Source organism: Procambarus clarkii, chromosome 31, assembly GCF_040958095.1.
Source record: "Procambarus clarkii isolate CNS0578487 chromosome 31, FALCON_Pclarkii_2.0, whole genome shotgun sequence".
Classification (NCBI taxonomy): Eukaryota; Metazoa; Arthropoda; class Malacostraca; order Decapoda; family Cambaridae; genus Procambarus; species Procambarus clarkii.
Window position 1 is genome coordinate 7,312,846 of NC_091180.1, and position 14,399 is coordinate 7,327,244.

Here is a 14,399-nt window from a genome sequence, read left to right on the forward strand (position 1 = left end):
TCACGGATTTCGTGGTGTTACATTTCGCGAGAGATTATCTACGAATTTTGTGGAGTTTATTTCGCGAGGTCACTAATAATATTTAATACTTCTAGATAATATTAGAAGTTTCATAGAGGCTAATTAAGAGGCTATTATCAATAATTGTGTATATTATTTCTCCAAAATAGAGAATTATTTAATATATATTGCACTAGTGATCACAGTATAATATTTACTAATTGCCAACCCACAACAGGGTAGGATATGACTAGTTGAACTATTATCGTTCATCCTAGTCCCATTATTACCATAGTCAGTTGTACTATATTGATCAACTTAACACCATTAATGAATGGTGCAGACCCTATTTTGGGTGTAATTTTTCTCAACTCGAGTTGAGTTATATATAATAATTTACTTATGATCATTACACCTTTGAGTGATTAATTAGTGTCTCTACCATCCTAGGGTGATATTGAAGAGCTAACCTAAAGGTACTTCCAGTGACACTGGTTTATCACTCAAATCATTAGTGTGTATGATTGTATATATATATAATGTGTATTAATTTTAAGTGCTAACCTCTAGTAGAGGTAGGATTACAGCCTAGTGAGTGCAGAATTTACCCTAGGCTATCATTAGAGTTTGTTCAGTATTATGAGCAGCCCAAGTACAAGCCCCACAAGGCTTCACCAACTAGCCAGTATGGATAATGCAGGGAGAATGAAAAGAACCCTTGCAGGTCTTAAAGGCCACTTAACAAGACAGATCAAGAAATGTGAAGATTTGTCACAACAATCTCAAGTTGATTATGCTGACCTGGAAAGCTATTATCAAGCAGCTGCAGGTAAATTTGAGCAAATCAAATGCCAAATGGCTGTCCTTGTGGGGACAGACTACTACCATCAATTCATTGGTAGCCCTACTAAATATCAGGGCATAACCATGTTAAACTCTGCAGGAGGTAAATTACTCTCAGGCCCAGTATCAAGCCTGAGGAGACCTATGCCTGCAGATAAACAATACCAGTAGAAACCTAAATTTGTCAGCTGATTATATTTCTCCAGTAGCATTATACTAAGGAGATTACAGCTGACTATAGTAACAGAGGTTGATGTTAGTATCATCATTTAAAGCTGAAGATGAGTTCATGAGGCCTCAGTGGCAAATCAGTGAACAGTAGCCTAAAACAGCTACAAGTCACTGCGACCAATGTCACTGAACCCACTGCAGTCTCAGAACCATACTTTACTTTAATGATGAGCTATTCAATCTTCTGAATCAATTAACTAAATTAAACCCCAATAAATCTGATGACTGATTTGATACATTTATATTTAATCAAGATGTATTCCATGGGCCTCAGTGTTTATATATCAGTGACCAGTTACCTGAAGAAACTTCAAGTTATATCTAATGTCACTGATCTCACTGCAGTCCCTGAATCATACTTGACTGTAGTACTTGATCACATCCAGTCTTCTGGGTTAAATAATATGTAATAAGGCTTGAATATTAGCCTTTCAAGAGTTGACAGGGAAATGAAATTGCATTAGACTTCTAACCCCTGCAACTCTAGTACGGGACATCCGTCCTGTACGAACAGACACACAAATGTGTGATTACTAACTACTAACATCAAATTAATGTAATAATCCGAAGGAGGAGTATCGGTGTTCGTCTGTTCTAAATAGGACTTCGACCCGTGAGCAGCCCCCTGGGGAATTATGTCGGAAAATCCGACACCATTTAATAATCATACAGATAATAGCTGTGTTGTATAAACAAGTTACCCATAGAAAACGTAACTTGTAGTGGAATTACCGTCTAAAGAAAACGGGATATCATCACCACATACCATTATAATTCACCAGCTATTCTGCTGGGAATTATTCTTAAATACATTAGTCTTTGGACTTTACCATCATAAAACATCTTATATAAATTAACTTAATTATCAATATTAAAGTAGAGTAAATGTGACCCCTCTATCACTTTCTGAAATCTGGACAAGTGAGCCAGGCGTGAGAGGGAGGAAGGAGGGAGCCATTGTTGTGTCACCTCCGAGACGTGTGGAGCAAATTTAGCTCCTATCATTCTGGACAATGTCGGCCAGTAACGTCAATAGTATGGAGTGTTAAACAGCCATTGTTTATACGAGACCAGAGGCACACGGGAGCAAATACGGCTCCTGTTAATTTTACTTGGACGTAGTGTTATGGAAACCAAAGGTACCATCTCCAACACGATGTCTACAATTCAAGTTAAGTCTATCCGAAACCCGTTTATCATTCATTTATGGCCATTAATGTCAGGATATAGGGTGACCCGGTTAGATCACGTGGAAGCCTCAAACTAAAGGTAATTAAGCCAGGTCTTCAATGTTCCATGTACAGTTTCTCTGAAATACTTGTCATATATAGGATTCTGGCTTCACAGCTAGCGCACTTTTGACAGGTCAAGACGAGGAAGGAAGATTTGTGCACCAGTTACTGGGTGATATGGAAGCTACCTCAAAGAGGATAATTTGGTGTCTACACCCTAGTTATACCTGGTGGACTAACCTGCTGTACTATAAGATAAGGAACCTTTTCAATGTATGTAGTTAATTCTGTAGTTTGATTGGCTGCATATATATTAATTTAATAACCCCCCCTAATGTGTAGAGGATCGATTTGTGAGATTATGAGATTATTGCAGAAATACAGTCCACTTATCATTATACAAATTGCTATCGAAGTATATAAATTAACGTAAATATAAATTCATATAAATTAAATAAATATAAATCTCACAGGTCGGTTCCCACAGGCTTCGTCTCGGCGGCAGTATGAAGTTTCCTGGCGGTCCTTCTGGTTCTTCTTACGTCTTTGTCGTTGTACTTCGTTTTCTGTTAGGGTCGCATTATTCTTTCTCTCTTGGTTGTAACAGGACTGTCTCCTTATGCCTAACACTCGCCTTGTCGTACAGCGCTGGCGGAGCCGCTTCAGCTTGCTTTCGGTATTGATGTTACATCTGCGCCGTTTCGCATGCTGTCTTGGGCGTTGTTTCACCTCCGGCCTGCTCATGCGCTGCCTGAGCCATCCTGGTCTTTGGACAGAATGCTCTCATTTCTTTCTTCTCCTCGGTTTGTTGTGGCCTCTTCAGTTCCAGATTGTGTTTCAAAGGCTCTCTTCCTGTTGGCATTAGCCTCTGGGGGGTCGGGTTGGTGAGCTTCATGCTCTCCTCTGGCGCAGGGGTTTCTGCTCCTTCAGTTGGGGAGATTGATTTGTTCGTCTCCAACTTTCTCCCTCTTTTCTGGCGAAGAATGAGACTGCTGCTTTCCAGGGTTGTTGGGGTCCCTGGGTTGTTGATGCTTGGTTGGTTCGGCCGGGGTGCCTCATGTTTTGTGTCCGGTTGCGGCTCTCCATCATTATTTGCACACCACGGCTTCTGTGTCTGTGGACGCGCTTTGGGTTGATCCGGTTTCCCTTAATCCCTGTTCACGGGTGCGGGTCTTCCAGGTCGTCTGCAGGGTTATTAAGGCAAGCCAGCCTGCAGTCTATTCCCGTACCCATGACATTCGCGGCTCTTGCCACTGTCTTTGGTAATATGTCCTGGGCTGACATATGGGTGCGGGTATTTGAGAAGTCAAACAGGGTCCTGGCTGCTCAATACCTTGTTAATGTTCCTGGGCCCAGTCGGGCTTGTGTCGTTTTGGGCCAGCGGATGTAGCCGGTTGTCTCAACTTTGAGTTGAGGAATGAGGGGCAACCGCCTCCTGGTAAGTCCCTATTCTTTCCTCTGTGGGTAGCTAGCTCCACGGAGCCGTAGGGGCTCCCCCCCCCAGAAAACCAGCGTTGAATATAATGAAATGCCATTTTCTGGGCGAGTCCCGGAGGCTCCCCGGCATCCCTCCCTCCCTCCGGTTGGCGTTTTTTCGCGTTTTTTACATCCGGCCTCAGAGCTGAGGTGTGGATCGCCGGCTCGGGTAGTCTGGGGCTCCCCCTTTCCCCTCCCGAGGAGGGGGGAGCTGTGCAGACGAAGGCGCGGTGACGGGTGACATCATATTGGTTTGCTCGTTTTTGTTTAAGGAGTTCTATCCACTCGTTCGGCTTTTGGTTGCAATTTTCACCAGAATCGGGATTTGTTTTAGAACGCTTACCTTTCTGGGTTCCTAACCCGGTCGATGGCAGACATAGAATGCTTCCAACAACATGGGGGTTTCTATAGGCCATTGCTCCCCCTTGCCTCTCTAGACGGGTCCAGGTTCTGGCTCGTGGTCCCGGTAGGCCCAAAGAACTCCATACACATGACTGATGCCAAAGTCTGACATTAGCATATCAGCGTAGTAAGCTCCGGGAAACCTCCAGGACTCCCAGAAAATGGCGTTTCATTACATTCAACGCTGGTTTTTTTATCGGATGCACATCATGTTCGATGCTCAGACACGAAAGAAGCAAATCAAATGCAAGTTGCTTTCAAAAAGTGCTTTAGAGTTAATAGAATGCCGCCCTGCTCCTTATTATCCCACCTGCATTGTCCGTCTTACAGTCGTGCTCCCTCCTTGTAGAAGGTCCCCGATTTTTAGGACAATCGTATGTTTGCAACTCCCAGTGACACTGATGGTGCAACAGTCTTACCAGTTTGGTGCCTTCTTTTGATAATTACTTACAAAAATATGTAGCAATAAGAAAAGTAAGTAATACAAAATAACAAGTATTTTGATGTTTTTAATGCCTTTGACACTTGACGATCAAAATGTAAGAAAACATTTGTTTTCTATCTCCATAATATCTGCAAATTTTTTACAAATACCATAATGGATAGATACATTGATTGCCATTGTTGATACCAGTAGTTAATTTAACACAATATTATTGCAGTCTATCTGAATCCAAAGTTGAAATATTTGGTAAATTATATTTGATTCCATTTGTATACAGAATATGGTGCTTAACTAAACAAAATCAAAGTGAAATGCAGTTGTTCTTTTTGTACCTGTAATTCCTGAAAAAGTGCCTTTTCTCTCCAATAAGCAAAATAGCAGAAAGTAAGTTCAAATGCAACTTGAGAGGACTATTCCTATATATCAACTAAGGAAAACATCTACACAGTAGTAGTACATATTACTGATACTATTAGATGAGAGTAGAGGTCATTATAAACTCACTATCCCTCATGTTGTTTAGTTTTGGTACAGTACTACAATATGCATAAAAAGTAAAGAATCATTAGGCCTTTCTATTTATATTATCATAATGCTCCAAAGAAGCTATATAATACTCAAGAGAGTGGTTCCTATTTCACCAGAGGGAGGTCAGATCTTGGAGATAATGATTGGCAGATGTTAAGATGTTGAGATGCTTATCCTTGGATGCTAGTGAAGTGAGCAACATATCAGAAAATTGGTATGGTACCTCATCCTGAAATAAATTTAAAAAATATATAAGAATTAGTATACAGCACAATGAATAATTAACTAGTATGCATTATATGGCATTTTGACGTTTCTTCCCAAAACCATAATCATCATGTAACATCTGAGCATAAAAGCATTTTATTTAATAACTAAACTATGCAAGGATGTGGCAAATACGAAACACTGACACTGTTAATTGTTATATAGAACACCAATGTGATGTCTTCACTGTTGCCATGTTCAGTTACTGCACATGCAGTAATGAGCAATTTTACTACTTTAGAGTAGTAAAACAGTTTGAATTGTAAAGAGAAACTGGTTAAAAATAATCTATGCATTTACACGATATGCAAATGCTGCCTACAAAAGTGACTGGAACAAGAATGATGTTGGAAATAAATGCATTCTTAAATGCCTCATAAATCTTAAAAAAATTACAGCAAAATACTACAAATCATAACTTTCAAATAAAAGAACTTGTGTCAGGGTGAAATAGTATTGTAAGTTTCTACTTACAGATTCCCAATGAATGATGTATACTTTGGAGAAAATCTTTAACGAAGATGGTGCCGTTGGGATGAGGTACTGCATGTCTCCTCGATCGTGTCTTCGTCTCCGTCCAACGTCTGCACTGTCTCTTCCAGATCTTCCTTACCATTGGGCAAGTCGTCAATTGCTTCAAAAACATTGTACATAGGTCCCAAGAGTAACAAGCCAGCCACTTTATCAGGATGTTTTAGCGCCAACTGAAGCGCGATCTGAAAAACATAATTGTGATAACATTATATTTGCGAGTGCCTGTACCTACACTGGCATTATAGTTTAGTTTTAGTAAGGAGTTCCTTTTGTTTAAATAACTAAAGTATACCATACTTTAATGGTATTTAAATCTAACATTTTCAATACAATGTATATTGGAGTATGAAGCATGCAGTATGTTATTAGACTTACATGCAAATACTTTTATGACAAGGTACACAGACAATATGCAATAAACATTCAGAAAATTCAACAAAAATATAATAAAATATTAGATTTCTGTGGAGAGCCCCTTCGGCTCCCCGGAGCTATACCGGGGTGATGTTTGTATTATATATTAGACCATGGCAACAGACAATCGATGGAGTTCTATGCCTACTGGGGACTACGAGCCAGAACCTGGTCCCCAGAAGAGGAATGAGGAGCAATGGCCTACAGACACCCCCATGTAGTTGGAAGCAATCTATATCTGCCAACTACCAGATGGCAGCCATCTCAGTAAAAACACTGAGCCATGTAAAACTGTCCATCTGCCATCTCGGTAAATCTTTGCCATCTTTTACTGCCATCTCAGTAAAACATCTAAATTACTGGGACCGACTAAAGAGCCTAAATCTGTACTCCCTTGAGCGCAGGCGGGAGAGATACATAATAATTTACACGTAGAAAATATTAGAGTGGCTGGTCCCAAAACCTGCACACAGAAATAACATCACATGAAACCAGAAGACATGGCAGGATGTGCAGAATACCCCCGTTGAAAAGCAGAGGTGCAACAGGTACTCTGAGAGAGAACTCTATCAACATCAGAGGCCCGAGACTGTTCAACACGCTTCCGCTACACATAAGGGGCATAACTGGCAATCCCCTCACAGTGTTCGAGAGAACTGGATAAGCACCTCCAAAGGATACCTGATCAACCAGGCTGTGACTCATACGTCAGGCTGCGAGCAGCCGCATCCAACAGCCTGGTTGATCAGTCCAGCAACCAGGAGGCCTGGTCGACGACCGGGCCGCGGGAACGCTAAGCCCCGGAAGCACCTCAAGGTAACCTCAAGGTAGGTAAGGTACCAGGTTAGGCACCCAGAAAGGTAGGAATTCCAATACAAACTACAGATAATTAAAATTGCAAACAGAAAGTCAAACGAGCAAGTAGAACTCCCCAATCGGAAAAGAAGCCAAGAAGCATGACAATCACCACAGGTGCAGCGCTGCTGTTTGTGCAGCTCCCCCCCCTCCCCGGGAGGAGGAAGGGGGCCCCCCCAGACCTCCTGGCCTCCCGATCGACTCTGGCTAAAATCCTTGTGGTGTTGTGCTGCTGTGTTGTGGTGTGTGAACAGATGTTATTCCAGAAGTACTGGGGCTGCATGCACTTAGGGTCACCTTTCCTAGGTGCCCTGTAATTACTGCCCTTGCAGTTTGAGCTTACCTTCCACAAACTGTTCGGGGACTGCCTCTGCAGGGTTCTTTTGCTGCTTGGTGATTGCCCATGCTTGGGGTCAACAGGGTTTTCCCTATCATTGTTTGGCCTTGGGTAGGAGGTAGTATCATCGCTGGCAGGAATGCTAGGTACTATGCAGCTGTCTTATGATGCGCATAGCAGCCGGTTCTGTTCCTCCTAGAGACGTTGTGCATATGTGGGGTTTTTATTTTCTTTTATTGTGTTTTGCCTGGTGGGGGGTCTGCCTGGGGTGCGGCTGTAGGACCACTTGTATTATTTTGGTGGGCCCTCTGCTAGGTTCCCGTGATTGCCATCATCACAGGGGTTCAGCATTTTGTTTGTTTGGTAGTTTTGGGATAAACCGGTTAGAAGTACCTTGTATAGGCTTCCCTTAGCAGTCAGCCTAAGGGCCCTGGAAACCACCATTGGGGCTTTTTGGGTCCAATAGATGTGTCCTCTAAGTTTCATCTCACTTCGAGCAAATTTGAAGATTGCTCTGTCTCCTTGTCTCAGGATGTCACTCACCGTTTTTTGCCTCCGCCATGCTGCCTGTTGAGTCAATGACACTTTTGACCCGGAGTCCTGCAAGTGGTGTTCCTTGCTTGTACTCCAGTTCACCCAGTCCACTGCTATTGATATTCAGATGCAGGCAGGTTCAGCATTGCATGCGAGGTTTAGGCTGCTGCAACTAATACCGAAACTTGGGGAACGTTAGTCGCCTCGACTTTGGTTTCGTCTGCGCTCCCTGGTCTTTCTCCCTGGTCTCCTACTGTATATAGTTCATACTGCTATACCCTCTGCTCCTGGCTTCCAAACGTCTGAGGGTTTCGGAGTCGGGGGCAGGATTTTCTTGGTGTCGAGACTCAGGCGGCTTCAGAGACTGCCCCTTCCGGATTGGCGGCAGAGGCATTCAAGCCTATTTCTCCTGCCAGGGCTTCCGGCGTGTGCCAGCGGTGACCGCCCCCCTTCTTCCCAGCCTTTCCAGTGGACTCTGCCTTTTCTCCAGAGGCAGGGAGTTTGGAGGACCTGCTCTGGCCTGGGTCCTGACGTGGAGGATCCTGGGCTGGGGAGGAGTTGACTTGGAGCGGGGTTTGACCCCACTTGGGTATTGGTACCCTCGGCATGGGGCTTGTTGTTACAGGGGGAGGGGTTTTCCTATCCTCTCCCCCTTCCCTGTATGAGTTTGATTTGAGTTTGGCTCCTCCCCAGATTTGGTTCTGGTATGGTATCTTCTGGTATACTAGGTTCCCTTAGTTCCATCTTTCTGGAGATTTTCGGCTTCCCGCATCCCGCCTAGGGTGGTGCAGGAGGCCATTGCGGCTTACCTCCTGTAAGACCCGGATTAAGCCTCGATAATGGATCCTTCTTCATTTGAGTTTGGCTCTTCTTTTCCTTACTGGGTACGTTACGAGATGCCGGAGTCTTCCTGGCTGGCAGACTGCCGTTTTTTTTCGTTGGGGCGTGGCATGCATTCTGTTGGACTAGCACGTTTAAGTGGCAGGAGTTGACTACGGTCGTTCAGGTTTACCTGGGGAGCGAGTTGGAGCACTTCAATGCATGCTTGTTCGCCCCTGTGCTTTCTCACGATGTCGGCCAGGTGCAGCTTCACATGCATAGTTCCTTCCTTTTTGTCGTTCCTGGTTACCTGAGGATTTGTACGCCTGTAGGCACTTGGCTTCAGTATTGCCCTTCTTTTCCCTCCTGGAGCTGTCTTCGGATTGGCTCGAGGAGGACATGGAGGAGCTGGGTTCTGGGTCAGCATCCCGTGCGCTTGCCTCGGCGGCTCGGGTATTAGCTGCCATGTTGAAGTTGTTTATGCTGATTCTGAAGGAAGGGTTGACTCTGGTCTTTGTTTTCTTGCCTCGCATGCCAAAGGGCAGTGCTCGTCAAGTCTTTGAAATCTGCATGCTCCCTGGCTCCTAGATTTTAGTCCCCTTTTTGTCCATTGCTGTTTGCAGAAGTCTGCAGTGGTACATTTTCTGCAGGCACCTTCGTTAGTTGCTGGCCTATGTCGGCATTTTTGGTCCTCCGGGAGGGCCGTGGGGATCCTGATCAGAAGGGTCGTGCCAAGGATTGGGGTTCTCTTGGTTGTGGTAAGCCAGTAGTGCCAAATTCAGGGCCGGCCCCTCCTGTGGAGCCGTCGGCGTCTTGGTCGGCACAGTGATCGCTCTGAGCGTCGGTTGGGCTCTCATAAGGGTCTTTTGGTCCTTTCGCGGTGCGCCCATTGATGGGGCGATGGGGGGAAGGCTTCACGCAGTTTGCTCTCACCTAGTCCCACAATTCGTGGGCATTTTAGATCTTTTCCTCAGGTCTGCAGTTGGCATTGGGTAACTCCTGCTTCTGGGGGTTGACACGACAGTGTCCCTCAGGTGGGTTTCCCGCCTGTTTCCAGTCCAAAACGAGACTGTGGATCTGAGGTTCATTCTGGACTTGTTTTGTCTGAACCCCTGGGTCTTTTGCCCCTCTTTTCGGATGACCACTCTGCCCCAGGTCTGGCTGCTTTTGGGACTGGGCACTTGGACCTCAAGGACGTATATTGGCACGTCCCCAATTTATCCGGGATTCAGGGACTGGCTCGGTTTTGTTGTAGGGTATCAGGCTTACACTTAAGTTGCCTTCCATTCGGCTTGAATCTGGCATCTCATGTATTTACACTCCTTATCCAGGTCGTGGTGACCTGTTTTGAGTCTGTTTGGGGTTTGGGTTGTGGCCTACCTCGACGATTGGCTGGTCTGGGCTTCCAGCCAGTCCGAGGGATTTGGTTCTTTCCCAGCTCGTCGAGTTCGGGTTCATGGTGAGCTTGAGGAAGTCCCATTTGGTTCCCTCTCAGATTTGAACTTGGCTGGGTCTTGTGTGGGACTCTCAGACCGGCTTCCTTGTCTCTCCCTCCAGCGGCTGGAAGGGGTGCACAACCAAAAACAGCCTCAGGGTGTTTTTTCGAGGGCACCCAGGTCACTCGTCAGTTACTCAAGCAGTTGTGTGCGAGTCTGAATTTTGCCGTGCTGGTCTACCCGTCGAGTTGTATTGTATCTAGCTTCGGCGCCTGTTCTTGTTTCTTCGGGGACATCCCTTCTGCCGCTTACAGAATCTCTGAGGTTCGAACCCCAGGGGCCTTGCGTTGGCTGCTGCATCGCCGGCATTCTCTTCGGGTTTTTCGGGATTCAGTGCTGTGGCACCTACCCGAGCTCTTGCTTGATGTGTTCACGGATGCGTCGTCTCTCGGCTGGGGTTTTGTGACCAGTGCTCACCAGGCTGGCCAAGGTTGGTGTGGTCTGTCCTTCCGTCGAGCTCACAGCAAGGTGCAGGAGTTCACGGGGGTATGGCTTCGGATGGTTCATGTCGCTCGTGGATCGACAATTTGGCTCCATTCAGACTGCTCCCCAGTGTGCTCCCCAGCGGTTCATTGCCTGAACCGAGGGGGGTTTGATGCAGTCCTTGCCTCTTTGGGGCTGATCGCTTCGGGTGACTCGTCTGCTGACTTCTCGGGGTTTGGCTCTCCTGGCGGTTCATATCCAGGGGAGTGTCCAACTGCCTGTTCTATTTCATTCCCCTGTTCACGGAATGGATGGTCAATAATGCCTCCTTCCTTTGGCTCTGCCAGACGGTCGGGCACCCGGAGGTGAACCTCTTCGTGTCAGCCTGGTTGAGGAATCTTCCGGTATATGTGGAGCCCTTCCCCGACTGCGTGGCTATCAGGGTCGATGCCTTTCGGCTGAACTAGTCGAGGACGGGTTACCTGTCCTCTTTACCCCGGTTTGGTTGTTGCTCCAGGTCCTGGCTCGTTTGGAGTCTGCAGGATTATTCCGTCCAGCCAGCCTGTGGTCTATCCCCATGCCACATGTTTTGCGGCTTTGGTTGCTGTTTTTGTTAACACTTCTTGGGCTGACATTCGGGCACTGGGCTTTTGGAGGTCGAACAGGTGCAGCTTCGACCTCCGACTACTGCACCTGTTTGGAGAACGAACAGGTGCAGTACTGTGTAGCCAAACTGGGCTGCACAGTACCTCGTTAATGTTCCTGGCCCTTCTCAGGTGTGTGTAGTCTTGGGTCCCAGGTTGCAGCCAGTTATCTCGACTTTGAGTTGAGGAGCGAGTGGCGGCCGCCTCCTGGGTAAGTCTTTTTTCCTTTATCTTTAGTTAGGTAGCTTCAGGGAGCCGAAGGGGCTATCCACAGAAAACCAGCGTTGAATGTACTGAAATGCCATTTTCTGGGTGAGACCCGGAAGCTTCCCGGCATCCCTTCCTCCTTCCCTCCATCCGGTCGGTGTTTTTTTTTGTGTTTTTTATATCCAGCCTCTTAACTGGGGTTGTTTACCTGGCGTGGGAGATCTGGGGCCCCCCTTCCCCCTCCCTGGTAGAGGGAAGGGGGGGCCCCAGAGCTGTGCAGACAGTGGCGACATCATGTTTGTGTGCTTGTTTTCTGATTGGAGAGTTCTGCTTGCTCGTTCGGCTTTCGGTTTGCAATTTTTAACCAGCTGTAGTTTGTTTTGGGATTCCTACCTTCCTCGGTGCCTGACCGGGTAGATGCAGATAGTCTGCTTTCAACTACATGGGGGTGTCTATAGGCCATTGCTCCTTGTGCCTCTCTGAGGGGCCAGGTTCTGGCTCGTGGTCCCCGGTAGGCATAGAACTCCATCGATTGACTGTTGGCTCGGTCTAATATATACTCATCAGCCCGTTATAGCTCCGGGAGCCTCCGAGCATCACCCAGAAAATGGCGTTTCATTACATTCAACACTGTTTTTTTAATGAAAATATTTAAATTTAAAACACTGCCTCATTTTATCACTGTATTTTTTAAATGTCAAAAAACCACTTATTTTAACTAAATATATTTTTAAGTTATGTTAACCGTAGAATATGAATTTTAATGATTGAACACATTACAGTACAGTACTTAGAATTTATATAAAACTCACCCATGCCCCAACTGAGTGACCAATGATGATCTGTGGCCCCCTAGTCTTGTTTAACATTTCAAGAGCATCGTCCATCCATATCTGTAAGGTATTTTTCATCTGCCTCGGACGCCAGATTATTTTGCTGTATCCCACGTGTGTGGGATCATACCTGAAAGTCACAACATGAGTGATCATACCTGAAACACACAACATGAGTCATCATACCTGAAACACACAACATGAGTCATCATACCTGAAACACACAACATGAGGGATCATACATGAACACACAACATGAGGGATCATACTGAAACACAACATGAGGGATCATACTGAAACACACAACATGAGTGATCATACTGAACACACAACATGAGTGATCATACTGAAACACAACATGAGTGATCATACCTGAAACACACAACATGAGTGATCATACATGAAACACACAACATGAGTGATCATACCTGAAACACACAACATGAGTGATCATACTGAAACACACAACATGAGTGATCATACCTGAAACACACAATGAGTGATCATACTGAAACACACAACATGAGTGATCATACCTGAAACACACAACATGAGTGATCATACTGAAACACACAACATGAGTGATCATACTGAAACACACAACATGAGTGATCATACCTGAAACACACAACATGAGTGATCATACCTGAAACACACAACATGAGTATCATACCTGAAACACACAACATGAGGATCATACCTGAAACACACAACATGAGTATCATACCTGAAACACACAACATGAGATCATACATGAAACACACAACATGAGTGATCATACCTGAAACACACAACATGAGTGATCATACATGAACACACAACATGAGGGATCATATGAAACACACAACATGAGTGATCATACATGAAACACACAACATGAGTCATCATACTGAACACACAACATGAGGGATCATACTGAAACACACAACATGAGTGATCATACATGAAACACACAACATGAGTCATCATACCTGAAACACACAACATGAGTCATCATACTGAAACACACAACATGAGTGATCATACATGAAACACACAACATGAGTGATCATACATGAAACACACAACATGAGGGATCATACTGAAACACACAACATGAGTGATCATACATGAAACACACAACATGAGATCATACTGAAACACACAACATGAGGGATCATACATGAAACACACAACATGAGGATCATACTGAAACACACAACATGAGGGATCATACTGAAACACACAACATGAGTGATCATACCTGAAACACACAACATGAGTGATCATACATGAAACACACAACATGAGGGATCATACTGAAACACACAACATGAGGATCATACCTGAAACACAACATGAGGGATCATACATGAAACACACAACATAGGGATCATACCTGAAACACACAACATGAGATCATACATGAAACACACAACATGAGGGATCATACATGAAACACAACATGAGTCATCATACCTGAAACACACAACATGAGGGATCATACCTGAACACACAACATGAGGGATCATACATGAAACACACAACATGGATCATACATGAAACACACAACATGAGTCATCATACATGAAACACACAACATGAGGGATCATACTGAAACACACAACATGAGTCATCATACATGAAACACACAACATGAGGGATCATACATGAAACACACAACATGAGTCATCATACATGAAACACACAACATGAGGGATCATACATGAAACAACAACATGAGGGATCATACATGAAACACACAACATGAGTCATCATACTGAAACACACAACATGAGATCATACATGAAACACACAACATGAGGGATCATACATGAAACACACAACATGAGTCATCATACATGAAACACACAACATGAGATCATACATGAAACACACA

General features: G+C 44.8%; 1 long non-coding RNA gene across 1 annotated transcript; it reads right to left on the bottom strand.

Annotated features, from left to right (window-relative positions):
* Positions 1-5,136: 5,136 nt before the first annotated feature.
* LOC138370152 (uncharacterized) lies at positions 5,137-12,646 on the bottom strand. The gene is made up of 3 exons (XR_011230054.1): positions 12,500-12,646; positions 5,899-6,140; positions 5,137-5,386 (listed from the first exon to the last, which is right to left on the bottom strand). It is a non-coding gene; the product is annotated as an uncharacterized lncRNA (long non-coding RNA).
* Positions 12,647-14,399: the final 1,753 nt, after the last annotated feature.